Consider the following 27,802-nt stretch of genomic DNA (forward strand, 5'->3'; position numbering starts at 1 on the left):
GCTTACCTCCCTTCGGCCATCACCTTTTCTTGTTTACCGGTAGTACTGGGTGGAGAGCTTGGCCATGTGCCACAGGCTGGCCTATTTGAAGGATGAGTTCAAGAAACTCAAGGTCTTGAGCGGCGCCTCTTCCTCCCAGGGGCCATCGATCTCTGAGGTTGAGAAGCTGAAGGCCGACCTGAAGAAGAGTAATATGCTTCTGGAGGCCGAGCGAAAAAAGTTTGCCGATTAGGAAGTGATGTTGGCTCGACTCAATAAACAGGTCACCACCTTCGATAAGAAGATAAAGTCGGCCACCGCCAGGAAGAACGGACCATCGACGACCTTGAATTGAAGAACAATGAGGCTCGGAGCCTGACCCAAAAGCTTAAGGAGGTCAAGGATTTTTTGGTGGTCGAGCGGAACAGCCGCTCGGCCGAGGAAAAGTCCCTCCGTGATCAGGTGGCCTCCAGGGATGCCGCGCTAGCTGCCGCCAAAGGTAAATTGGAGGGATCCCGGGCAGCGCTAGAGGGATCCCGTGCGGTGCTGCGGATTTACGAGGATGCCGAAGGGAGTAGGTTTGAGATCATGAAGCAAACATACCTCCGTTCGGACACATTCTACGATAGATTCATCGATCGAACCCTTAGATTGTTCGACTTAGCGATCGAAGGGACTATCGGTCAGCTTCACGAGGGGGGCCATCTGCCGGCCACTGTGACTAGCAAGGTCATAAGCCGGGATAAGTTGACAGCTGCTCTACCCTGATGATGTATTAGATTACTTAGAGTGAGGCTGAGGGCTCTATCTTTGTAATTTCCCCTTTATAAACTTTAAGTATATGTATGCCTAGCCATTCGGGCGGGCTTTTTCTTATTGTGTTAGCTTTCTGATCTTCTTTTGGTTGTATTATAGTCCCATAATTCCTCCACTCGACCTTTGTTTATATGCACTTCCACTCGCTTCGCCTTTCCTTTTAAGTCGCGAAGCTTGAAGTATTTCGGTACATCCTCCTGAACGGGACATTCATTTGCAACTTTGGAGGTTCTTGGGCAACTCTTATTCATAGTCAGCCGTTCGACAGCCAGCGTAGATTCAGGTCTCATCGCTGCTGCTTGGCTATTTCATGAAGCCCATGGTTTAACATCGCCGCTCAATGATTCAAAGTAGGCCCATGTTTAATGTCACCGCTCGATGATTTGGTGAAGACTCGGGTTTAAGGTCGCCGCTCAGCCATCAATGGAGACGAGGGTTTAAGGTCGCCGCTCGACCGTTGATGGAGACGAGGATTTATGGTCGCCGCTCGACCGTCGATGGAGATGAGGGTTTATGATTGCCGCTCGACCGTCGATGGAGGCGCACTTAAAAAGGCCTCTGCTCTTTTATTCAAACTTTGCCCTGCATTCGACAAACATACAATAGCTACGAAAATATAGGATTCACTTGTGCACCTCTCATCCATCCCTGTTGGGTTGAAGATGGTTTGCACTCCAGGGCCTCTCGAGTTGCCTCCCTTCTTCGTCCTCCAAATAGTAGGCGCCCGACCAGAGCTTCCGCACGACCTTAAACGGTCTCGGCCAGGGTGCCTTGAGCTTGGCGACGTCACTGAATGGCTTCACTTTCTTCCAGACGAGGTCACCGACCTAGAAGGACCTCTGGATCAACCATCGATTGTAATTCTGCCTCATGCGTTGTTGGTAGGTTGTCAGCCAAACAGCAGCTTTTGCCCTTGCTTCATCCACCAAGTCGAGCTCCATCAACCTCCGTTCGGCGTTTCCCTCGTCATAGTGATGTACCCGATCGGATTCTACCCCGACCTCCACTGGGACGACTGCTTCACTACCGTATACCAACTGAAATAGGGTTATGCCGGTTGCCTCTTTTAGAGTCGTGCGGAGAGCCCATAGCACACTAAGGAGCTCGTCCACACAGCTGCCTCTCATGTGGTCGAGCCATGGATACAAAACTCTGAGGATCTCCCGATTGGTGACTTCTGCTTGCCCGTTTCCTTGGGGGTAGGCCACCGAGGTGAAGGACTGTCGGATGCCATAGCCCTCACGCCATCCTTTGAGCTCTCGACCGATGAACTGCCTCCCATTGTCAGACATGAGTCGGCGCGGGACTCTAAACCAGCAAATAATGTTCTGCCAAATAAACTTGGTGACCATCTGCTCGGTGATTTTGGCAAGCGGCTCGGCCTTGACCCACTTTAAGAAGTAGTCCACCGCCATTAGCAGGAACTTGCGTTGATTGGTTGCCATAGGAAAAGATCCCACGATGTCCATGCTCCATTAGTCGAACGAGCACGATATTGTGAACGATCTCCTCGGTCGGTCGGTGCGGCATGTTGTGGTACTTCTGATAGGATAGGCAAGTGACTACTGTCCGAGTAGCATCCTCCTTATGGGTCAGCCAGAAGTATCCAGTCAGGAGTATTTTTTGGGCTAATGCGCAACTGCCCGGATGACCTCCGCAAGAGCTTTGGTGTACCTCATTCAGGATGTAATCGATGTCTTTTGATCTGACACACTTGAGTAGGGGTCGGGAGAAGGCTTTCTTATAAAGCTGGTCACCGATCAACGTGAACCGATCGACCCTCTTCTTTATCAGGTGAGCATCCTCCGGATTGGTAGGTACAATCCCCGAATGCAGGAACTCTGTGAGGGTCGTCCTCCAGTCGTTCCGGAAGGTGATTCCCTCCATGCGGTCGATATAGGCCACTAGTGAGACCTGCTCGATTGCTTGACTTATGACGATCGACGTTAACGAGCTGACCATCTTTGCTAGCTCATCCGCCGCTTGGTTTTCTGATCGGGGGATCTTCTGTGTAACTACTTGTTGGAAGTTGGCCTTCAGCTTTTCAAAAGCCTTTGCATAGAGCATTAGCCGTGCGCTGCTTATTTCAAAGGCCCTAGATAATTGCTGGGCGACAAGCTGGGAATCCGAGTGGATGAGGGCTTTATCCGCTCCCACGTGTCGAGCTACTTGCAGGTCAGCTATTAGTGCCTCATACGCTGCTTCGTTGTTAGTAGCTCGGTAGTCCATCAGGACGGACAACTGCATCCGGTCTTCCCGAGGCGAGATGAGGATTAAGACGATCCCACTGCCTTGTCGAGTGGATGAGCCGTGCATGCATATCTTCCATGTTGACGCCGGCTCATCACTTTGGACTTCTACCACAAAGTCTGCTAGGGCTTGAGCCTTGATCGTCGCACGGGGTTGATATTCGATGTCAAACTCGCTAAGTTTGGTCGTCCACTTGATTAGCCGTCCGGACACCTCTGGATTGAGGAGGACTCTTCCTAGAGCACTGTTAGTCATCACTATTATTGAGTGCGCTAGGAAGTATGAGCAAAACCTCCGCGTGATGAGTACTAGTGTATAGGCTAATTTTTCGAGATTGGTGTAGCGAGATTCAACATCCTTTAATATATGACTCAGAAAATATATAAGTTACTGATCTTGGCTGTTTTGTCTGACTAAAGCCGATCCAACGACATATTCATTGGATGACAAATATATCCAGAGCGACTCCCCCGCTCCTGGCTTGGCTAACACGGGAAGTGAGCTCAGATACTCCTTCAGCTCCTCTAGTGCCCGATCATACTCAGCGTTCCATTGGAATTTGATGGCTTGGCGCAGTATCTTGAAAAATGTCAGGCTCCGATCAGATGACTTAGATATAAATCCGGACAATGCCATGATCCAACTAGTCAGCCTCTGAGCTTCCTTTAAATTCCGAGGTGGAGGCATGTTCTGCAAAACTTGGACTTTGTTCGGATTGGCTTCGATGCCCCACTCGGTGACGATGTAGCCCAGGAAGCTGTCACTTTTTGCACCGAACAGATACTTGCTCGGGTTCAGCTTTATTCCATATGCCCTTAGCATTTGGCAGGTTTCATTGATGTCTGTGCATAGGTCAGCAGCTCGGAGGGAATTGATGAGTATGTCGTCGATGTATACCTCCATATTATGGCCTATCTACCGTCAGAACACTTTATTCATTAGCCTCTGGTAGGTGGCTCTGGCATTCTTCAGTCCAAACGACATGACGTTGTAGTAGTATATTCCGTCGGCCGTGATGAAGCTAACCTTTTCTTGATCCTTGTGGGCGAGCGGCACTTGATGGTATCCTTGATACGCATCGAGCATACAGATCAACTCGCAACCCGCCGTCGAGTCCACCAGTTGATCTATCCGGGGTAGCGGATAGATGTCCTTTGGGCATGCATTGTTTAAGTCGCGGAAGTCGATGCAGACCCGCCATTTGTTGCCCGGCTTGAAGACTAGCACCACGTTAGCTAGCCATCTTGGGAATTGAACCTCCCTGATGTGGTCGGCCTCCAATAGCTTTTCTATCTCCGCTCGGATGATTACGTTCTACTCGGCGCTGAAGTCCCATTTTCTTTGTTTGACCAGTAGAGCGTCCGATCGGACGTGAAGCTCGTGCTGGCCCACACTTGGGGATATGCCAGATAACTCATGTGTCGACCAGGCGAACACATCATGGTTCTCCCTGAGACAGGCGATCAACTCTGCCTTCTTCTTCTCTGCTAGGTCGGCAGCCATGAAGGTCGTGGCTTCCGACCGGCTGGGATGGATTTGCACCTCCTTCTTTTCTTCATATACAAAGATGGGAGGTTTCTCAGTAATAGCATTTACCTCTAGCCGTGGAGTTTTCCGAGCTGCTTTGGCCTCGGCTTTGACCATCTCCATGTAGCAGCGTCGAGCGGCCAGTTGGTCGCCCTTGACCTCACCCACATGGTCGTCCACTGGGAACTTTATCTTCTGACAATAAGTGGATACTGCTGCTTGGAATTCGTTGAGGGTTGGTCGGCCCAAGATAACGTTGTAGGCCGATGGTGCGCCCACAACTATGAAGTTGGTGGTCCGAGTCCTCCTCAACGGCTTCTCCCACAGTGAGATAGCTAATCATGCCTGGCCGATCGGCAAGACTTCATTGCCCGTGAACCCATAAAGTGGGGTTGCCATGGGCAACAGTTCGCTGTGATCGATTTAGAGTTGATCGAACGTCTTCTTAAAAATGATATTCACCGAACTCCCCATATCAACGAAGGTTCGGTGAATGATGTAGTTGGCGATCACCATCGGATGATCAAAGAATCATCATGAGGGATTTCGACCCCTTCCAGATCGTCGGGGTCGAAGCTGATCTGAGGCCCTTCGGCCTTCTCCTTACTGCATCCTACGACATGGATCTCTAACTACCGAGCATACGACTTTTGGGCCCGGTTGGAGTCTCCGTTGGTCGTCCCTTTGGCGATCATGCCTATCTCTCCCCGGGAAACGTTGTTCCTTTTCTCCTCTTCCTGGGTAGGCGGCCTATTTTGCTCGGCCGGGATCTTGGAGGGATCGGTTTCCTCCCTTCGCTGATGGTGATGGCACTCGAGCTCCCTTCTTTCGTCTCGTCGCTCGATTGAGCTACGATGATCCAGTCCATCAGGAGATGGGGAGCGACGGCGGTATCCCCTGGGGGCCGGTCGGCTGACGATTGGCATCAATCCCCGGTAATCCCACGTGTTGTGCATTGTCGACTGGTTAAATGAACAAAACATGGGCGTCCATACCTTGCCCTTGGGTGCCTTGGGTTGACCAGACGCCATATACTGTATAGCGTGCGTCCAGGTCTCTTGGTGCATCCGTTGTCCTTCAGCCCTTGGCCCTTTGGGTGGCAGATGGCTGCTAGCCAGTCGATGCTCGATCGACGTTGAGTGCTTAATCGACGCCTCCTTTCTTCTGGCTTCTTGGGCTTCCTCTACATTGATGTATTCATTGACTTTCTTTAGCATGTGGTCGAAGTCCCGGGGCGGCTTGCTGATGAGCTACCGAAAGAAATCCCCTTCGGTGAGCCCCTGGGTGAAAGCGTTCATCATGGTCTCGGACGAGACTAAGGGGATATTCATGGCCACTTGGTTGAAGCGCTGGATGTACGCTGGGAGCGCTTTCTTGGGCCCTTGTTTCAGGGTGAAGAGGCTGACGCTTGTCTTCTGGTAGCGTCGGCTGCTAGCAAAGTGGTGATGGAAGGTAGCTCGGAAGTGTCTGAAACTTCGTATTGAGCAATCCGGCAATCTTCTGAACCAGCGCTGCGCCGATCCAGAGAGAGTCATGAGAAAGACTTTGCACTTCACTCCGTCTGTGTACTGGTGTAGCATTGCCTCATTGTCGAACCGATCTAGATGATCATCTAGGTCGGTCGTCCCATTGTATATCCCGATCGCCAACGGGATGTAATATTGAGGCAGAGGGTCTTGTAAGATCTCCTCTAAGAATTGCTTGTTGATCTGTTTGGGGGACGCAACGCCTTGGGGAGCTTTTCCTTTTCACGTGTCTTGAACGGGTGCTTCATCGGAAGAATATCCCCGCTCCTGATGCGCTTGGGCTATCTCCGAGGGGGTTTGGAACAAAGCCCGATGGAAGGGGATCGGCATGGGTGGCACTTCCTCTTGGGTGTCGGTCGGCCTTTGGTTCTGCCCCCATAAGGAGAGTTGTTCTGCTCGGTCTTCTTGCCCCGCTCGCCTATCGACCGTCGAGGTTGCAGGTTGTGGTGTTGGTCGATCGACCAACGCTTGTTGTTGTTGCTGCTCCATCATCTTTGCTGCCCGTGCTTGCACGAGCATCTCCAGCTCTTCTTGAGTGAGCGTCATGATGGTTAGTCGTCCAACTTCTTCCATTTCCTCAGCTCGGATTCAAGTAATGTTCCCACTATAATCCTGTCTGAAAGTCGAGGAGGCGGATGCTGGGGGCGTGACGCTTATGTTGACCTCCAATGGACTTCTCTCTCTCCTGTAATACAAGCAGCGTTAGTGCCGAGCTAGGGAAGGGGTCCCCGGCGATGACCCTCCGACGCTCAAGTTAGTCTTCGGCAAAACAAGAAATAAAGGGAACTGTAGCGCAATTGTAGAAATCACGAGAAAAGCATACCTCCGCCGATGTCTGGACCCCTTTATATAGGGCTCCTGTAGCGTATGTGCACACTTCTTAAAGTGGGTACGCAATCCCAAACTTTTCTTGAAGAGACATGTCACTAAACTGTCCTTGACACAGTACCTTAACGGGTCGAGCATATCTTTGAAGTGACAGTGGAAGCTTCCGTCATATGATTTTCTGTCTGACCATGCCGCCTGTCAATAGCACTAGCTCCCAAAAGGATGTCGAAGGACATCCTGCTGTATTTGTTGTTTGGTAGAGCAGGATGGCGGCTCGGCCAGGACTCTAATATCCCTACGTTTGCTGCTGCACCAGTGTTGGCTTAGAATTAATGAATAGCATACCCAAAACACATAACACACAAGAATACACAAGAAGAATAGGACAAAATAGAAACTAAACTTATGAAAGGAAACCTTACACCGAGAGATACCTTCTATATGCCTCTACGACCCTTTATATAGCATCACAAATGATAAGAGCACGAACCACGAGATCCATAAAAATAGGATCTAGATGAGATCCATAAAAATAGGTAGATCGAGTAATAACCAATTATCAAGATAATAAAAAATAAAAAAAAACTAATGACGTGGAGGGATTATTTTCTCACATTACTCCCACTAATCTTGACATGGTTCTAAGTCACAGAGCCGAGTAGTTGTCGCATGGTACCATGGGCAGTCCATCTTTGTTCTCCGGTATTAATGAAATCAACCACAATTTGTCCACCTTTGACACCACGGACAGTCCATCTGTTTGCACCATGAACAAGTCCATCTGTCCGCGTTATCCATGACTTCGCTTCTTTGGCCCCGCGCCAAGGACTATTTGCACACCAAGTGCTTGGCCCACAACTCGATCTCTTCGGCACCATGAACAAGTCTCGTCTATTAGTTCTCTTGGCACCACGGGCAAGTCCGTCTGCTCGCACATTCGTTGCCACAAACAAGTCCCATCTGTCTGCTCCTTCGGCAACTCGAGCAAGTCCATCTGCTCGCACAACGGACAAATCCATCTGTCCGCCTTTGCTTCTTGGCATATGTTGCATACCTGCTACGTCCGCTTCGCTGCCAAGTTCGCCTCCTGCAAACTTGGGCTTGGAATGTGCCCAGCGCACTGCCAATCCTCTACTTGGTATGGCTTGCGCCTATGCCACACTTGCTGGTTTACCAAGTCTTCCTCCTGTAAGACTTGGGCTTGGGCAGCCCTGCACTGTCGCTCTGCTTGGCATGCCTTGCGTGCATGCCCGACTCGGATGCATGCCAAGTCTGCCTCCTGCAGACTTGCACATGGACAGTGCCCCGCGCACTGCTGGTTCGCTACTTTGCATGTGCCCTAGCCAGGTTGGGTCTTCTAGTCTTGCTAGGAGACAGACTTGCTTGAATATCTTCAAGGTTATCTTGTACAAGCGATTTTGTGTTCGCTTTATCAGCATCAAGAGCTTCCCGCTCCTATCAATCACCTTCATGGTATCTCCTTTCATATGCACTTCATTCCCAGCTTCTGTCAATTGACCAAGACTTATGATATTACTACAAAGTTTTGGAATGTAGTATACCTCGTGGAGAGCCTTATGGTCGCCGTTCTTGTATTCGAACACAACCGTCCCCTTGCCCATGATCTCAATGGTTGATCCATCGCCAAACCTCACCCTCCCGGTGATGGTTTCATCTAGTTCTTGAAACTTCTCACGATGGCCAGTCATGTGGTTGCTGGCACCGTTGTCAAGGTACCAGACGTCTTTATCTTCTCCTTTCTCAACGCTGCGATACATCTCCGGTAGGAACCTATCTTCACTGAGTAGAATGATATCCTGCCGCTCATGCCTAGTGTGAGACTCCTCGTGGGACACGGTCATCATCAGTGCTGGCTCTTCATCGGTGGCGTAAGTGAGGTGAGCCTCATCATCACGACGCTTGTTGTAACACTCGGACGCATAATGCCCCATTTTTTCGCAATTGAAACACTTTATATGACTCTTGTCTCGAGTGCCACTGTTGTTGCTGCTAGTGCCTCCTGCACTGTCTTGGCTCGGCGTACCACAACCACGACCGCGCCCTCGCCCACGTCCACGCCATTTGCCACGACTAGGGCTGCTGGACCCACGCCCCTTTTCTCCTGACGAAGTGTCCACGTTGCTCCCCTTCTGTCGCATTTGCCATTCGGCATGAGTAAGTAGGAGCTCTTCTTCAGTGCCATTGGTGTTGCCGCGTAATCGTAATGTTCGTTCCTCGTACGCCTTCAGTCGCCCAATAGTCTCCTCAAATGGTATCGTCTCAAGGTCGTGAAACTGCTCAATACCGGCAACAATAGGGAAGAACTAATCAGGGACAGAATCGAGTAACTTCTTTACCAAAGATGAATCTTCAAGCGTGGCACCAAGGGCGGAGAACTTGCTGCTCATAGCATTGAGTTTGCCAACAAACTCATCAATCGTGTCGGTCTCCTTCATCCGGAGGGCGTCAAACTTGCTTTTCAACGTTTGTACGCGTGCCTTCTTCACTCGATCACTACCAAGGTACCTCGTCTTGAGGCTGTCCCAGACTTCCTTCGTCGTCTTCTTTTTTGCGATATGGAGAAGTATGTCTTCGGGGACACACTGCAAGATGTATGCACGTGCCTTTTTATCCTTCTTTGCATCCACTTAGGCTCCTTCCACTGGCTTCACCGCCTCCCAGACTCCCTGGGCATCAAGAATCGCCTCTGTCTTTATTGCCCACACAGTATGATTGTGAGGGCTTAGCATTGGATAGGGAAATGACACTCCGCCGTTCTCCTTCGCAGCAACTTGTGGGATGCCAGACATTTTTGTAGAATCGTGGATTTTTGGGTATTCTATACTGCCAAGGCTCTGATACCAAATGTTGGCTTAAAATTAATGAATATCACACCCAAAACACACAACACACAGGAATACACAAGAAGAATAGGACAAAATAGAAATTAAACTTATGAAAGGAAACCTTACACCGAGAGATACCTTCTACATGTCTTTACGACCCTTTATATAGCATCACAAATGATAAGAGCACGAACTACGAGATCTATAAAAATAGGATCTAGATGAGATCCATAAAAATAGGTAGACCGAGTAATAACCAATTATCAAGATAATAAAAAAATTAAAAAAAAAACTAATGACGTGGAGGGATTATTTTCTCACAACCGGGCGGCATAGCCGCACGGCTGAAAATCCCCTGTTCGAGTGTCGTCTATTGCTGGGCCGAGCGAGATAACTGCTCGGCCAGAAGCCCACTGTCTACCTGCTCTTGTGCTTGGCTAAGCAGGATAACCGCTCGACAGGCAGTTCACTGTCCGCGTGTTCGGTTGGTCTCGAGTCGCTTGCTAGGCCAAGCGGGGGAGCCGCTCGGCTCGGCTTTTGCGTGTCAATTAAGCATGGGTTTTACTACTCCGTGTCAGGGACGACGGGTCGGTGTTTGACCCCCGGTCGGGCTATGTCCCACCCGACCGTCCAAGACCCTCCGTCTGTCGATCGTCTTAATTCTGACCTTCATTGACCTCTACCGTGACAGCGGGGAGGGGCCTTTCCTTATCACCGCATCAATGACCATCCCAAAGAAGACAAGCAAAAGTCTATTAGGTATATATATGGTTGATTGCACATTTTAACTTATTCTTGTTGCCTTTAATGTCTCATATTGTATATATATATCAGGGAGGAAGAAGAAGAAGACTATCCGGAACAGATCAAATCTTCTGTCCCCAAATTTCTCTGTCCCCGTGTCCCCTGCCGATCGGACGGACCAGATTACATCTTAAGACATCATGACATCTTTAAGATGTGTGCAGTATACTCGTGATGTGCAAGGCATTCTTGAGATGTAATATGATCCGTCCAATCGGTAAAGGGACACGGGGACAGAGAAATTTGGGGACAGAGGATTTGATCTCCTATCAGGAAAGGATTACACAGCAACTTGCCAAGCAGGATGAAAAATATGCTGACGAGATTAAAGAAGAAAGCAGAAAGAGAAGGCAAGCTATATTGGAAAAATGCAGGCAACGTCAGCTACAATAGATTGAATCTTCATCTGATGGCAATGTGAATGGTAATACTCTTTGCTCATCAACTACCATATTGCTTGATAATCCGAATAAAACTAGCTAATTTATGTGTATACTTTCATGTGTCGATTTCTCCTCACTGTAACTTTACTTTGGATGGTAAGTCCTCATCTTTTTAACTTGAAGCAAATGATAAAGCTACTTTGGATAAGGAGAAGCAACAAGGTCGACAAGCTACAGTTCTTGTGAAAGTGCAATTGATTTTGGAGATGCATCTGATGTTGAAACATCATTTACTGTGAAAAAGTCACCCATGCAAACTGTAAATTTGGTTGATAAAGCATCAAACACTGCTGGAGAACTTGGGGAGGGTACACCAAAGGTTGGTTTCAGCATAGTTATTTTCTGAATAAATTCATTATTAAAGTTGGTTTCTTATCTGTTTCTTCTATTTAGAGTGAGAGATTTACAGGCATATTTAGTGATGACATATTTGGAGAATCACCTGCTGGGGTTAGCAAAATGGTAAACTCTTTGACATTGCATTAAGTCTTTTCTATATGCCGTGTAGTTTTTCAACTTTGGATTTTGATGTGATAGTAATTTGTATAGGGTCACCATTTTTGGATTGTTGGTTCGGCTGCATTAGTGTTTTTTTTCTCCTAGCTAATCATTATATAGATAGCGAATTGCATGCTGCAGATTTTCTCTTTTATCTTCTTAATGTGTTATGGTCCGATGGTTAAAACAGGGGACCCTCATTCTGAGGGGTCAATACCACGCGGGAGTCAAAAGGCCAGGTGGCCGACCGGAGAAGGATGGGCCGACCTCCCGGCCGGCCGACCGGTGAATAGCCGATAGCAAAAGTCGCCCCGACAGAAGTCGGGATTCCGACGCTCAATTGAACAGTAGCAAAGAGCCGAGCGGAAGGCCTAAGAGAAGGTGACACACTGCTAAATAGTCCCTACATAGTACCCTACCGAAAATATCCCCAGCATATCGATGCCAACGGCAGCCTGGACGTGATGTGAGTGCCGTCCGACCGGCGCATAAGATGAGGGCTGGCCGGACGGACTCCCCGTCCAGCCGGCTTGTCGGACGCCCCGGCCGGTGGTCGGTAGAGAAGGACAAGAACATCTTATGACAGCTGTCAAGTCCTATGGCTAGGCCATACTCCAAGTCTGACAACGAGGTGTTCTGTTGTCCCATCGAAGACGTGCTTGGACTGTAGCAGTATGACGTCAGGTAAGCTTTCTGACAGACACATACCGAGGTATGGGCTACGGACACGTATGCGCCTCGGTAGACGTGCAGGAGCCCTTTCACCGCTCTATATAAAGAGCCTCATACTTCGCCCGAGGTACGCGTTGGACACCTTTGGAGCCACTTTTTTCACTACTTGCTTGCTTGACTTGAGCGTCGGAGGGTCGCCGTCGGGAACCCCTTCCCGGCCCGATTTCTGTGCAGGTTCGCTGGAGGTTCGTGCAACCAGTCGAAGATCCACGTCAGCAGCAAGGGAGCGCCACGTGCCCAGCGTTCGTTGATTCAGCATTCAGACAGGATCATGTTATATAATCTGTAAATGCTACCCATGTTAAAATGCACCTGACTTTCATTGATACACTCTTTTTTATTAGATGAAGATTTCAGTTTATTAGATGAAGATTTCATTGATGACTTTCATTTCTTTCTTTTTTTTTTTTATCTTAATTACTATTGTTTCTTTTCATTCCATTATCTAAGTAATTATTATTTGTTGATCAAATAGATAATTATATATGAATATATTAGACATATTTTAATTTTCAAGAAAAAAGTGTAAAATTCAAAATAATGAGAGAAAATCAAGATCATATTCACACAATGAGTCGTAGAGGTTATATCTGTTTGGCTTGCATGATAGTAAAAATTATTATTTATCAAACTTCATGAAAAGTTTTATAAATACATTTAATTAGTAACATTATTATCTGTTCTAACAATTTTTATATGTCTTATACTTAAGAAAAAAAGTAAGTCTTGCGGATACACTAGTTACATGATCAAAAGTTTGAATTGAAGATCACAAGAAAAAAAATGGAGAATCTAGTAGTCAAGCTGTTGGAGAGAAAATGACAATAAAACTCTCTTTATTATTTGTAGAATTCATAAGAAAATATAGGCAATCTAAATTTCTTATTTTAACAAATATGTCTTTTTTTATTTACAGAAAGAAATAGAAGAGTGTCTATCTGAATCTCATAACATAACTAACATTCTTGATGATGCAATTAGTCTTGTATTTGGCAAGTGATACGGTTGGTAATGGAGGGGCCCATGAGGAAAGAGTTAGAAAAGTCAAGGCCATATAGCGGTCAAAAGTCAAGAGGACGTGGTGGTCAATAGTCAAGGTGATGCGGCAGTCAATGGACAGGCTGACGGGGCGGTTAAAGGCAAGCAGGTGTGATGGTCAAAGGTCAGGCAGGCTGGTCGATCAAGGGGGCAAAGCAGTCGGAAGACGAGGGAAGACGTCAGGCGGAACACAAGTCACGGGTTGGCATCGGCAGGGCTGTCCAGAGGAAGTCCGAGCTACAGGCCTGTGATTCAAAGAACTGGAAGTATAGGCCAATGGGTCGGAAGCGGTAGAGCTGATCAGAAGCAGCCCGAGCTACAGACCTGCGGTTCAGGGCCGGGAAGTACAAAGCGCAGGATGCAAGTCGGGATCGGCAGAGCTAAGCAGAGGCAACTCGAACTACAGACCCGCGGTTGAGGGCCAGGAAATACAAAGCGCAGGATGCAGGTTGAAGATCAGCGTAGCTGTGTCTAGACAGCTAGGGCTGCAGGTCTGCGAGTTGGAGGCCCGGAAATGCGAACCATGGGTGCAGGCCGGTGCGGGACACAATGGTTCGGAAGAGCTAAGTAGCACGGGTGCGGAGAATCTCAACGTTCCGTCAAGGAGAGCCATTACATATCAACAATGCGGGCAAAAGCGGAGGTTCCTAAAACGAAAAGATGCCCTCCTAACCAGTAGTAGCCTGCCAGCTGTCTCCCACTACAAGACAAAACCCATGTGCGAAGGCGGAGGTTCCTAAACAGAAAGATGCTTGCATGACAAATAGCAGCACGACAGGTGTCCGGAACGAGGCGACAAAGCCGAGCGTCTAACATTTTCTGACAGGGGGGCAGGTTCCAAAAAGGGGGGGCATAAAAGGCGAGAAATCCCTCGTATGCAGGTACGCGCACACACTCTCTCGTCACTTTTTTCCACAACTGTTTTCCTTCTTATTCTCTCTATTCTTTTTGGGGAAAAAGGACCTGACTTGAGCGTCGGAGGGCCTGATCCGGGGACTTTTTCCCTGGGTTTCGGTCTCTAACGTGAAGGGGGAGATTGTCTGAGTGTGTGCAGGGTCCTGCAGCAGCGTCAGCCACCCGTGGGAGCCGAATCATCTTCTACGACCTTTCGTCAACCATCGGGACACCCCGACCAGCCTCCGTCCGACTCAGCCTTCGGACGGGATCAAATTTGGCGCCGTCTGTGGGAAACACAACAACCTGATCCGGAGCGTGAAGATGGAGGACTCTGGTCGAAGTTCCAGCAGGAGGATTAACGTCACCATGACCGCGGGGGAGTACGAGCTCTTCAAGGAGGTCAGGAAGCAGGCCGCCTCTGAAAAACAAGGAACGGTTTCACGACCTCGCTTGGCGCCCGAAGCATCTAGAGAGCCAGCTCCTGCCTCCAACAGAGGCTCAAAGAGGAAGCAGCAGGAAGAGCTCCCTCGTGCTTCATTTCGGGAACCTCGCCGCAACTATCGTCGAGCCGAAGCCCGTGAGCACAGTCCAAAGAAAGAGGAGCCGCCAGCGTCGGTGGCGGAGAGATCTCTACATCGACCGCGGGATTCAGGAAAGGGAAAAGCTATAATCCCTGCCAGAGATCTGCCTGAAGATCCGGATGACAAAGTACCCTTCTCGGCTCAGATCCTGAGGGAAAGCCTGCCCAAGAGATATCGAGCCCCGAACATTGGAGAATACGATGGGAGCAAGGACCCGGAAGAGCACCTGAGGAAGTTCAAAAACGCGGCCATCTTGTACCAATACAGTGATGCTGTCAAATGCCGAGTATTTCTACACACCCTGTCTGGGTCGGCGCAGAAGTGGTTCGACGGATTGCCCCCGGAGTCCATCAATTGCTTCATGGATTTCAAAACGGCCTTCCTACGCTGTTTTGCCAGTAGCCGTAAGTATCAAAAAACCGACCACTGCCTGTTTGCTCTCAAGCAGGATTCGACCGAGCCCTTGCGGAGCTACATTAATCGGTTCAGTCAAGTGGCCAATGACGTCCCCTCCGCCACCTCAGAAATATTGATGAGTGCCTTCTCCCACGGATTGCGAGAAGGGGAATTCTTCAGAGACCTCATCAAAAACCCCGCCCGGAGTTTTGATGACATGGTGGAAAAAGCTTCTTGCTACATCAAGGTGGAAGAAGCGCAGGCCGCTAGGAGGAAAGCCGAAAAGACGATGGCCCCAGGCAACCGACCTGAAAGGAGAGCACCGCAGCCAGCTCAGCCCTTCCAGCGAGGTCAACCCAGGCCTGCCCTTCAACCTGCTCAGGGAATTAGACCACCGCCGAGAGTTGCCGCCGTACACGTGCCCAGGCCTGGACCAAGGGGAGCGCCATATTGCACATATCATCGGTCCAGGACGCACGATCTCAGTAACTGCTTCCAATTCGCCTGTGACTCCAGGCGAGCTGCAGAGCAGGGCTTGCCTCCCCCGGCGTTGGCGCCCCAAATACAGAGGATAGACGAAAAACGGGCTGCAGCTGGGCGCGCTCGGTAGACCCGACCCGACCTAGCCGGCCCATCTAACCAAGCTGGCCTCGGGGAAGACCGAGGAGATGCCGGAGAACTGGAGAACCGGGGCAACGCTGCCGTGCGAGAGATCGGTATGATCTCAGGAGGACCCACTGACGGAGACTCAGGCCGAGCTCGTAAATCACACGTTCGGCGGCTGTATGTGGGAGCCATGGGATGCAGACACGAGCAGGCCTCCGGCCCTGTTATTAGCTTTGGGCCTCAAGACCTGGAGGGCCTGGAACTACCCCACGACGATGCCCTCATAATCAAGGCTGTTATTGCTAATAGCCGAGTGGCTCGGGTCTTTGTGGATACCGGGAGCTCGGTCAACATTTTATTCAAAGCTGCGTTCGAGGAGATGCAGATCGACGCCGCTGAGCTCCAACCTGTAACCACCTCCTTATATGGGTTCACAGGTAACGAAGTTAAACCCATGGGTCAGATCAAGCTGGCCATCTCCATGGGCACTGAGCCATTGGTGCGCACCCGGAGGAGCACCTTCATCATGGTGGATTCCCCTTCCTCCTATAACGTCATCCTGGGAAGGCCAGCCCTGCATGAGTTCCGAGCTGCTGTCTCCACCTATCATCAAAAGATCAAATTCCCGGTTGGCGAGCAGGTCGGAGAGGTAAAGGGGGAGCAGAAGGTGTCTCGAAGCTGCTACATCGATATGGTCCGGGTGGAGGCGCGCAAGAGCCGGCGGACTCAGGATGGCGGTGTACATGCCATCCGGGAGGAGCCTCTGCCTATTGCTGAGGAGCCTGTCTCCTGCGAAAATATTCAGTTGTATCCCGACAGAGCTGAGAGCATCACTCGCATTGCTAGTGACCTGTCGCCGAAGCTGAAGTCGGAGCTGATACAATGCCTGATCCGCAACAGAGACGTCTTTGCTTGGTCCCCAGAAGAACTGCCCGGGGTCAAACCAGAAGTAGCTGAGCACAAGCTGCATACTATACCCGAGGCCAAGCCAGTCAAGCAGAAGAAGAGAAACTTCTCCGCCGACCAAAATAAGATTATCCGGGCTGAAGTGGATCAGCTCAGGAAGGCAGGACATGTTCGAGAGGTGCAATTCCCATCCTGGCTTTCCAACGTCGTATTGGTGAAGGAGCCAACAACAAGTGGAGGGTGTGCATAGACTTCCGCGACCTCAACAAAGCCACCCCCAAAGATTGTTACCCACTCCCGCGGATCGATCAGGTGGTGGATTCAACTGCTGGCTGTGAAAGGATATGCATGATGGACGCTTATCAGGGATACCATCAGATACCCCTGGCTAAGGAGGATCAGGAGAAGGTTAGTTTCATAACAGCTGATGGTACTTTCTGCTATACTGTCATGCCATTTGGGCTCAGGAATGCTGGAGCTACCTACCAAAGGATGATGGATAAGGTTTTTCGGAGTCAGATCGGGAGGAACGTAGAAGTCTATGTTGATGACATCCTGATCAAGTCCCCCCTGGCGTCCAGTCTGATAAAAGATGTAGAAGAAACCTGTGGGACTCTGAGGCAATATGGGGTAAAGCTGAATCCATTGAAATGTCTGTTCGGGGCCAAAGGAGGGAAGTTTCTAGGCTACTTGGTGACTGAACGAGGGATAGAAGCCAATCCTGAGAAGGTTCAAGCACTTCGTGACATGCAGATCCCTCAGAATCTAAAGGAAACACAGAAGCTAGTCGGCCGGATAACAGCACTATCCCGATTTATCTCCAGATCTACAGATCGAGCGGCGCCCTTCTTTAAAGTGCTCAGGAAGGCAGCCAAGTTTCAGTGGACGGAGGAGTGCACACAGGCCTTGGAGGAGCTAAAGCAATACCTGGAGTCCTTACCGTCGCTATTTAAGCCTGTAGCGGGAGAGCCTCTTTGGGTCTACTTGTCAGCTACCCCTGAGGCCATGGGGGCTGTGCTGGTTAAGGAGCAGGACAATGTACAACGACCAGTGTATTTTTTCAGTCATATATTGAAGGGGGCTGAGTCTCGGTATACGGCCCTAGAAAAGTTGGTTTACGGACTTGTTCTAATGGCTCGGCGCCTTTGACCGTATTTTCTGGCGCATCCCATCACCGTCCTGACAAACAGTACTATGGGCCGAGCTCTCACCAAGGTGGAAGTAGCGGGTCGGCTTATCAAATGGGCAACCGAGCTAGGGGAATATGATATACAGTATCAGCCCCGAACCGCTATCAAGGCACAGGCCCTGGCGGATTTCTTGACAGAAGTTTATCGAGCAGACTTGGAGGAGGTCTGGAAGATTTATGTAGATGGATCAGCTACCCATCGGGGAAGTGGTGTAGGCGCGCTTCTGATATCTCCGCAGGGAGATATTATGCAGCTGGCTGTATGGCTAAATTTTAGAGCTACTAACAATGAGGCAGAGTATGAAGCCCTATTGGCAGGTCTACAAGCAGCTCGGCATGTGGGGGCAAGCAAGGTCGTAATATACTCAAATTCACAGCTAGTAACTCAGCAGGTGGTCGGGCATTTCGAAGTAAACAATGAAAAGATGCAAGTTTACAAGGAAGCCTATGAGAAGATGAGAAAAGATTTTAAAGAGGTCACAGTCACCAAGATTCCCAGGGCTGAAAACGAAAGAGCGGATGAGCTAGCTAAAATGGCCAGCTCCCTGACTACTTGGGTACTGGACAGATCTATAGCGCAGACCTTCCTTATAGCTCAGATTGATCTGCAAAATAATCTGGGAGGAGTAATTGATTGGAGGGCGCCCATAATAAGTTTCCTCCAGCATGGAATTGTACCCGCCAACCTAGAAGAGGCACGTATGCTCAGGAGACAGGCCCATTCTTATATTATGATTGGAGAACAACTGTATAAAAGGTCTTTCTCTAGACCTCTGCTCAAGTGCCTGAACATGGAAGACGCCGACCAGGCCCTGCGGGAGATACACTTGGGGTGCGGTGGCAATCATGCAGGTGGGAGAACGCTAGCTCGGAAAGTACTATTGGCTGGGTATTTCTGGCCTACCTTGCAGAGGGATTCACAGAAGCTGGTGAATACTTGTTTGTCGTGCCAAATGTACCAGAACCTAACACACCGACCTACAGAGCTGCTGAAAACTTCTACAGTGTCTTGTCCGTTTGACTAGTGGGGTATGGACATCGTAGGACCATTCCCGATGGCTACGGGGCAAAGACGTTTCTTGCTAGTGGCAGTAGATTACTTCTCTAAGTGGGTGGAAGCGGAAGCTCTGGCCAGAATCACCGAAGATGCGGTGATCCAGTTCTTATGGAAAAATATCTTTTGCAGGTTCGGCTTGCCTCACAAATTGGTGTCAGATAATGGCAGACAATTTCAAGGGCGCAAGATACAAAAGTGGTGCAAGGGGTTCGGAATAACTCAGGCCTTCACTTCGGTGGCTCATCCGCAAAGCAATGGTCAGACGGAGGTAGTCAATCGAGAAATAGTGCGGGGGCTCAAAGTCAAGTTGGGTCACACGGGAGGCAGTTGGGTGGACGAGCTGCCAAGCATTTTGTGGGCCTATCGTACAACACCCCGAGAAAGTACAGGTCTGACACCTTTCCATTTAGTATATGACAATAAAGCAGTGGTACCTCTGGAGGTCGGGATACCGTCTGTGAGAAGAATGATGTATGATGAAGGGAACGCAGAGCGACGGCTGGCTGAGCTAGATTTCATCAGCGAAATTCGTGAACAAACAGCGGCCAGGTTGGAGGCCTATAGACAGAGAATGAGGCAAAACTATAATAGAAGGGTGATCCCTCATTTCTTCGGAGAAGGAGACCTAGTCTGGAAGCAGGTGAAGCCCTTAGGGGAAGTGACGAAGCTAGCACCACAATGGGACGGACCATACAAAGTCATCAAGAAGCTGGCATCAGGGGCCTATTATTTGTAAGACGCTCAGGGGAAAAAGCTAGAGCGACCTTGGAGTGCTAACTACCTACGGCCCTATCGGGTGTGAGGGATATCGACCCCGTTGCTGTAAGCCAGGGCAGCCGAGGGGGCTAGAGATAGCATGGTAGTCAAGCCAAAACTCGAAGATACGTATGTACATGTAAAAATTTCATCGGATTAAGAAGTTGATACAGATCATTTGAAAGGAGCAAAAATATCATCTGGAAAGCCTTGAATGATTTGATGGCGATCCAAAAAGTCTGCGGGGGGGATGGAGCTCAAGAAGCCCTGCGCGTGCAACTGACGGATAACCCCGGCTGCCGTGTATGGTATGGTCGCAGAGAAGCGTGCCCCAGCCTGGGACAAAAATGTTGGTTGCTACTCGGAAAACCTAGAGGTTCCACTGTACAAAAATTTTGTACAAAGGTCTGAACCTTTTCCTAGCTACCATGTGTTCTTTTAAATTAAATTTTGGATCGCCTACGGAACTTAACACGTTTGATCCAAAACTTAATCTATTTGTTCTTTAAGGTTTAGACTTGGATCTCCTGCGGAACTTAACACGTTTGATCCAAATCACCTAAGTTATTAATTCCATTAAATATTAATTTCCATAATTGGTTCCCAGTACTGACGTGGCGAGGCACATGGCCTTCTTGGATATGGGAACAACCACCACCGACTAGACAAAACCTTTTATGGAAAGCTAATATTTAATTTCCTAAAATAACTTTAGGTCAACCAAAAGGAACAATCAAATCACAAGGAAAAGAAAAATAAAAGAACACAACTTCGAAAAACATATTCGAAATACTAGAATCGAAGCCTCTTGTATTTGGTATTATTTCCATAAATAACTAGTATGATGCGGAAGAAAAATTACTAGTTATACCTTATAGAAAAACCTCTTGATCTTCTACCGTATTCCTCTTCTAACCTCGGACGTTGTGTGGGCAACGATCTTCCGAGATGAGAAACCACCAAAGCACCTTCTTCTCCTTTCTTCAAGTTTCGGCCAAGCACTATGCTTCCAAGAGATGAAGATCTTTTTCTATCAATCAAGCTCCAAGGGATGTAAGCTTTCTCTCCTTCTTCTCCAAGCTAAAATCCGGCCACCACTTGATCTTCAAGGAGGAAGAGAGGTCCGGCCACAAGATGGAGAGAAGAGAAAGGAAGGAGGCCGGCCACACCAAGGAAGAAAAGAGGGAGAAAATAATAGAGGTTGTTATTCCTTGAAGGCTCCTCTACCTCCTCTTTTATAATCCTTGGTCTTGGCAAATAAGGAAATTTTAATAAAAAACTTCCTTAATTCTTTTGCCATGAAAAGGAAAATTTTATTTTAATTAAAATAATTTTTCTTCTCACTAAAACATGGCCGGCCACTTATTTCCTCAAATCAAGGAGAGTTTTAATTAAACAAGAATTAAAACTTCCTAATTTGTTTCCGGAAATTTATAAAAATTTCTCCAATAATTTTATCCCTTCATGATTGGTTTATAAAAAGGAAATTTAATAAATTAAAATATTTCTTTTAAACATGTGGATAAAAAGAAAGTTATCTCTAAAAATTAAAATCTCTTTCAATATACAAATAAGGAAAGATATCAAATCTTTTCTTAATCTTTTGTAGAAACTTATAAAAGAGAATATTTAATTTTTAAACTCTCTTTTAAATCATGAACATGTTTAAAAAGGAAAGTTTTCTTAAAATTTAAAATCCTCCTTTAATCAATAAATAAGGAAAGATTTCAAATTTTAAACTCTCTTTTAATCATGTAGATGATTTACAAATAAGGAAAGTTTTTACCAAAAATTAAAACCATCCTTTTAAACTACAAATAAGGAAAGAGATTAATCTCTTCTCTTAATCTTTTGTAGAAAGTTATAAAAGGAAATTTTTAATTTTTTTAACTCTCTTTTAAAAACATGATATCCACATAAGAAATAATTTTAATAAAAATCCTTTTTAATATTCTAGTGGGGCCACCTAAGCTTGGGACCCAAGCTTTGGCCGGCCACCATCTTAGCTCATCCACTTGGTCTTGGCCGGCCCTAGCTTGGCCGGCCCCATTGGATGGGTAAGAAGGTGGGTATGCGGTGGGTATAAATCTCTATATACTAGAGGCTACGATAGGGACCGAGAGGAGGAATTGGTTTTGGTCTCCCGATAAAATTAAGCATCCCGTGTTCGCCCCGAACACACAACTTAATTTTATCAATAATAATTCATTCCACTAGAGAACTATTATTGAACTACCGCACCAATCCCAAATTACATTTTGGGCTCCTTCTTATTATGAGTGTGTTAGTCTCCCTGTTGTTAAGATAACAAATGTCCACTAATTAAGTAAGTTACTGACAACTCACTTAATTAATATCTTAGTCCAAGAGTAGTACCACTCAACCTTATCATCATGTCGGACTAGGTCCACCTGCAGGGTTTAACATGACAATCCTTATGAGCTCCTCTTGAGGACATTATCAACCTAGTATCTCTAGGACACAGTTTCCTTCTATAATCAACAACACACACTATAAGTGATACCATTTCCCAACTTATCGGGCTTATTGATTCATCGAACTAAATCTCACCCATTGATAAATTAAAGAAATAAATATCAAATATATGTGCTTGTTATTATATTAGGATTAAGAGCACACACTTCCATAATAACCGAGGTCTTTGTTTCTTTATAAAATCAGTATAAAAGAAACGACCTCAAATGGTCCTACTCAATACACTCTAAGTGTACTAGTGTAATTATACAGTCAAGATAAACTGATACCTAATTACACTACGACCTTCTAATGGTTTGTTCCTTTCCATTTTGGTCGTGAGCTACTGTTTATAATTTATAAGGTACATGATCCTCCGTGTGTGACACCACACACCATGTTATCTACAATATAAATTAATTGAACAACTACATTTATCACAAATGTAGACATTTGACCAATGTGATTCTTATTTCTAGATAAATGTTTATACCAAAAGCTAGGCTTTTAGTATACACTCTAACAATCTCCCACTTATACTAAAAGACTAAGCTGCCATATCTGCTGCCATACATCTGATTCCCATCCCTTCAATATGCCCATCAAAAGCTCTTGCCTTAAGGACCTTAGTGAAAGGATCTATAGGTCATCACCTGATGCAATCTAGGCGGCAACAACTTCTCCTCGTTTATACGATTCCTCGTATTGGGTGGTACTTGCGCTCTATTATGTTTACTTGCCTTATAGACTTATGGTTTCTTCGAGTTTGCTACTGCACCAACATTATTACAATAAATTGTAATAATTTTTGGACAAACCAGAAATCATATCTAAGTCTATCTTGAGGTTATTGAGTCATTCAGCTTTTATGGCTACCTCAGAGGTTTGCCATATACTAAGCTTCTATGGTGGAGTTCAGAAAAACACCTATGCTTATCACTCTTCCATAGTTATGACTTTATCTCCTAAAGTAAACACAAAACCCCGAGGTTGACTTATTATTGTCCCTATCCGATTGGAAGTCAAAATCCATGCAACCCACAAGGACTAAATTAACTGCCTTGTAAGCTAGCATATAATCTCTAGTGCCTCTAAGGTACTACAATATATGCTTTACTGCAGTCCACTGTCTTTGTCCAGGCTTACTTTGATATCTGCTAACTATGCCCTTGGCAAAACAGATTTCTAATCTCGTGCATAGCATACATTAGGCTTCCAACAGCCGTAGCATAAAGAACTGCCTTTATTTCCTTTATCTCCTTTGATGTCTACAGAGACATATCTTTAGATAAAGTTACTCCATCCTGAAAAGGTAAGAAACCTTTCTTGGAGTTTTGTATGCTTAAAACGAGCAAGGATTTTTCCGATGTATGAAGCTTGGGATAAGTAAAATATTCTTTTCTTGCGATCCCTTATTACTTTGATCTCAAGAATATATACATTCTCCCAAGTCCTTTATATCGAATTATTTGGACAACCATACCTTTACTTCTGACAACATTTTGATATTGTTTCCAATTACCAAAAATGTTATCTACGTATAGTACAAGAAATACCACCACGCTTCCATCACACCTTTTGTATACACAAGACTTATCCGGTGACTAAATCCATAGATCTGGATTACTTTGATAAACCGGATGGTCCAAGACCTTGAAGTTTTGCCTCAGTCTATAGACCGATTGAGCTTATACACAAGATGCTCTTAGCCCTTTGCAATGAACCCTTCTGGTTGCTTTATATGGATGTTTTCTTCAAGACTTCCATTAAGGAATGTCTTGACATCCACTTGCCAAATAGATAAAAGAATCCGGATAGACTTAAGCATGGCTACCAGTGAAAAAGTTTTCTTTTTCGTCTAGCCTTGCTTTGAAAGTTTCTACCTTCCTGTCTATCCCTCTTTTCCTAATATAAACCTTTTTACACCCAAAGGCTTTTATACTATTTGGTGGTTCTATAAGCTTCCAGATTTTATTAGAATACATATATTCTAATTCTGTTATTCATTACTCTTTGCCAAGATATTGCATCTTTATCTTGGAGTGCTTCATATGTCGGGAGATCAGGTTCATGTCCTCCAGGGATCGAGTCCAAAAACTCTCCCAAAACATAAATCTTTTTAGGTTGCCTAACAACCCTCCCACTACGATGAGGCACTTTCTGCAATTGTGTATCATTTGTGATACGTGTTGCAGTTTCTTGTGATATTTCATCTTGTACAGTTGGTACTAGATTAGACATGTCCTTTATTATTTCCTTAAGAACAAATTTACTTATGGGCATGAGGTTTATTACATAGTCCTTTTCTAAAAATCGGTCATTGATGCTAACAATAACCTTCTGATTTTTAAGACTATAAACCTACTTTCATTTCTCTAGGATAACCCACAAACAAGTGAATTCCTGTCCAACTTATCATTGTCTCTCTTCAGCATATGTGCTGGACTACCCGAATATGCTTCAAAATAGGCTTACACCTATTCAGCAATTCTATATGAGTAGAGAGTTCTGACTTTGGAAGGTACTATGTTCACTTCCGTTTCCAGAGTATATCCTTAAAATGAATTTGGTAATTTTCTAAATAACTCATCATCAATCTACTTATTTCCATAAGAGTCCTATACCTTCCTTTTTCTACACCATTCTGTTGGGATATACCTAGGTGTAGTTAGTTGGGATTGAATCCCTACTTCTGATAAGTGACTCCTAAATTCTCCTAAGAGGTACTTGCCACTACGATCTCACCGTAGTGTCTTGATACTTTTACCTTGACATTTCTCCATATCAGCCTCATACTCTTTGAACTAATCAAAGCACTTAGACTTGTGGCACATCAAGTAAATGTTTCTGTATATCAAATAGTTGTCTATAAAATAGATGAAATATTTGAAACAACCTCTTGCTTGGATAGTCATAGGATCACACAAATCAGAATGAACCAATTTCAACATATCTTTGACTCCATACCCCTTAGACTTGAAAGCTTCTTGGTTATTTTTCCTTCCAAGTAAGACTCGTAGGTTGGAAAGATTTCCACTACTAATGAACCCAAAAGTTCATCAGCTACCAATGAATCATACTCAAGTTAATATAACCTAGCCTTAGATGCCAAAGATATAATTGGTTCATTTCCGAAGGTTACTTTCTCTTAAAATTAGAAGATGTGTTACTAATTTCCATTTGTTGCATCGTGGGAGTTATTGGATTATAAATTGTCAACCATCATACCAGAATAGATAACTTCCCTATTTTTCTTGATAACAACTTTGTTATCAAAATAGACACAATATCTATAATAGTTTAGAAACTGAAATCAGGTTCTTTCTAAACTTGGTACGTAAAGACAATCCATATTTTATTCTTATCAAAGGATAAACATCTCCCACTGCAATAGCTACCACTTTTACAGTAGTGCTCATGTGGACGGTGATTTACCTTTCATTTAGTTGTCGGGTTTCCTGGAACCCTGCAATGAATTGCAGACATGATTAATGGCATCTTGTATCTACACTCCAGGTACCGGTAGATAACTCCACTAAACATGTATCAACTAATGAATTAAATACACCTTTATTATTCTTAGTTCTAAAAGGACAGTCTACCTTAATGTCCAAATCCTATTTCCAATTAATTATAATTGGGACCACTAAGTCTATACTAAAGTATATCAGCTAGGGATTGACCATCATCCTAAGAATCACAAAAATATTTGGTTAAGACCAACTTCTTAAAAATCCCCATGAATTTTGTATGCCACGTTAGTGTGGACGTATACAAATTCAAAGAGGAAATTTTATTATTTAATTTTATTATCTCGTCATCCTTACTTTATGACGAATAAAATTAATAGTTGATCTATCTTTAATCAAATATTTGGTCAAGACTCTAAATTTAAAATAATATTGATTCCTCTAACAATACTATTTAAATTTACCAACACCTCAAAATACCGTGAATTTTGCATGCCACGTTAGTGTGGACGTATACAAAATTAACATTTGTAAGAGGAGGGTTTTACCCATTAACTATCTTGTCAACGTAACTTTATGACAAATAAAATTATCTCAAACACCGTTAATTTTGTATGCCACGTTAGTGTGGACGTATACAAAATCAATCATTTGTAAGAGGGGGTTTAACCCTTTAATTTTATTATCTTGTTAACCTAGTTTTATGACAAATTAATAGTTGGTCTCATTTGGTCACACAAATAATAGCAGTGACTCCGATGGGGAGGATACTATTAGATGTGTCTAAGTGTATACCATTACTTGACACTAAGTCCATTAATAAGATTATGCCCCTTCCGTTGGGGAAGATCACACGCTCTTAATTAACTTCCTATAGTCATCCAAAAATGGAAGTCTGTTCTAGTGATCCGCAAATAAGCTCATCCGTTATGGAGGAAGGCACTCAGAGCCAACGCGCAAGCTTGTTTGCATCACTTACAAACCAGTAATGGAGACCATGGGATTTACTTAAAAATCCCTCTCCCACTTAGTTATTTATTAATGAGGAATTTTAACTATGCTAGCCTACTAAACTTGTAAACTAACATGTACACACAGCACAATATAAAAGCAATAAATAGAAAATCTAATTTTCAACTATTATGACTTTTATCTCTAGTTGTCCTCCGTGTGTTGTCATCCCAAGCTGCTGCCATATTTGGCCACCGCCACCGGGTCTAGCTGTCGCATCCATCTTACTCCTTGTTCCGCTGCGCCTCTGGTCCTTAGAAGGTTCCACGCTTTGCAAGATTCGATTCGTGACATAAATAGAATTTTACAATTTTGATCCTATATTCCATAAAAGGAATGTACATGTATCTAGATCAAAAATAAAATCCTAATAAAACTAAATACAGCTCCTGCTGTATTTTATAATACAATCATGCACACACATATAAATGCCCTTGACATGTCCAAGGGTCCAATCACACACATAAAACTATAAGCCATAATAGTTGGATCCTGCATCCACAAAGTTAGCACATCCTACTATTATCCTGCCTAAATTATGTATGACATGTGCATAATTAAACTAATACCAAATACACAGAGGCAAAACCCTAGCTCTGATATCAATTGTTGGTTGCTACTCGGAAAACCTAGAGGTTCCACTGTACAAAAATTTTGTACAAAGGTCTGAACCTTTTCCTAGCTACCATGTGTTCTTTTAAATTAAATTTTGGATCGCCTGCGGAACTTAACACGTTTGATCCAAAACTTAATCTATTTGTTCTTTAAGGTTTAGACTTGGATCTCCTGCGGAACTTAACACGTTTGATCCAAATCACCTAAGTTATTAATTCCATTAAATATTAATTTTCATAATTGGTTCTCAGTATGGCGAGGCACATGACCTTCTTGGATATGGGAACAACCACCACCGACTAGACAAAACCTTTATGGAAAGCTAATATTTAATTTCCTAAAATAACTTTAGGTCAACCAAAAGGAACAATCAAATCACAAGGAAAAGAAAATAAAAGAACACAACTTGAAAAACATATTCGAAATACTAGAATCGTAAGCCTCTTGTATTTGGTATTATTTCCATAAATAACTAGTATGATCACGAAAGAAAATTACTAGTTATACCTTATAGAAAAACCTCTTGATCTTCTACCGTATTCCTCTTCTAACCTCG

Source organism: Zingiber officinale, chromosome 8A, assembly GCF_018446385.1.
Source record: "Zingiber officinale cultivar Zhangliang chromosome 8A, Zo_v1.1, whole genome shotgun sequence".
NCBI classification, from domain to species: Eukaryota; Viridiplantae; Streptophyta; class Magnoliopsida; order Zingiberales; family Zingiberaceae; genus Zingiber; species Zingiber officinale.